Source organism: Nematolebias whitei, chromosome 14, assembly GCF_014905685.2.
Source record: "Nematolebias whitei isolate Nwh7 chromosome 14, NemWhi1, whole genome shotgun sequence".
Lineage (NCBI taxonomy): Eukaryota > Metazoa > Chordata > Actinopteri > Cyprinodontiformes > Rivulidae > Nematolebias > Nematolebias whitei.
Window position 1 is genome coordinate 1,457,490 of NC_056511.1, and position 1,966 is coordinate 1,459,455.

A 1,966-nucleotide genomic window follows, 5' to 3' on the forward strand; every position below is an offset into this window, starting at 1 on the left:
CAACCTGTTGAACCAACCTGTTGAACCAACCTGTTGAACCAACCTGTTGAACCAACCTGTTGAACCAACCTGTTGAAGCAACCTGTTGAACCAACCTGTTGAATCAACCTGTTGAACCAACCTGTTGAAGCAACCTGTTGAACCAACCTGTTGAACCAACCTGTTGAACCAACCTGTTTCCCCGCTCGCCTGTGGGGGCGCTGCACCAAGAACTACTGAAAGAAACGACACAAAAACCTCTGAAGACACGTCTTCTTCTTCTTCTGTAAATAAAAATAAAATGAAGTGGCATCAAGTTTTATCAGTTTTAGGAGTTATATTTAGTCATTTTTCAACAATGGACTCAGCATGAGCAGAAGATGAGACAGAAGACCATGGAGAATATTGTTTTCCACACAAGTCAGTGTCTGGAGCTCAATCTGCTCTAAAAGCTGACGATGATGTTTTCACAAGCTCTGAACGTTTTAGACCAAAAATCACCGAAGTGTAAAATACTGCAGAAATATCATTTCTTAATCCAACATTTTCCAGTCAGGTCATCTGGACAGTTTCTTTTTTTTTTGTGCTGAAACGTTTCACCTTCGATCCAGAAGGCTTCATCAGTCAAGGAAACACAACAAAACTGATTCTTCCCCCAACAGCTTACTCCAAAGTGGAACAAACCAGTTCTGCTTGTGTTAAGATGGTCTCTTTGGTTCGCCCCTCCTCCATTGCCGGCCCTCTTCCTTGTTGACAGTCTTGTCAAACTGGTTGAAAACAACAAAGTCCATGCTCAATAATCCAGGTATACAATCCTACATTTTCCAGTCAGGTCATCTGGACAGTTTCTTTTTTGTGCTGAAACACAAAACACTGAACTTAATCTTTGACAATTCTGTTAAATGTTCTTGTTTAAAATGGACTTAAATGCATTAATGGTTTTGTCCCAGAGCTGGTGAGCAGAATGATTTCTACAAGTCACAGCTCAGGAGGTGCAACAGGAGGTGCAACAGGAGGTGCAGCCGATGGAGACTGCAAACCTGCACAGTTCAAACCATGGTTTGTCCACGGTGTTCTCATTTAAAGACCCTCATCTCTGGAGCAGTTCACCATGAGCAATAAAAACATGAACCCATCTCAGAGTTTTTAATTCCCAGGAGAAAAAAGGGTTGAACCAAAAGCAAATCTGTGAACACTGAGCCCCATGTGGACGGAGGAGCAGGCGTGTGAAGAAACTGTTTCACTTTAATTCAATTTTAATAAGATTTGATCCGTTTTTAGATAAAAGTCCAACCAAGGACTGGGTTTGCAAATTAGCCTGTGGCTGGAAAACCTTCGTACAAAACAACGGTTGCTTGTTTTTATCATGTAACGTTGTTTCATGTGCTCCTTGTTCAAATAAACTAGAATGAATGGAAATAAATAAAGTATGCTGTGATTAACTTTATAAAAAATATTAATCAAAGACAAAAACATTTTAGTTGAGAAACAAAACAAAATAAAAGGGGAAGCACAAATCAACATAAAGAGGCAAAACAAAGACACAAAACAACAACATTGACAGAAATCAACAAACAATCATCTGCTGAGGATCCACCTGTCCATCAAACAGGTGGGGGCGGGGCTTACCGTCAGCCCTCTAAACTTCAAACTTCCTGAAACTTGCTCAGCTACTTCCTCTCGGACTTCCTCCTGTCATTAGCCACGCCCACTCCGTCACACTGACATCTGCACACACACACACACACACACACACACACAGTGGGACCGAGCGGAGCTGAAGACCAGAGGGGAGCACTGATGAGCGGTGAGTGTGCGCGTGCATGTATGCATGTGTGTCTTTCTTCATCTGTTAAAACTTTCATTGATCTGCTCTTTGATTCCTGTCAGCTGATCAATAAACTGTTTATTTGTTTGTGTCCAAGAAAGAGGAGACTGAATATGACCACTCCCTGCGTGCGTGCGTGCGTGTGTGTGTGTGTGTGTG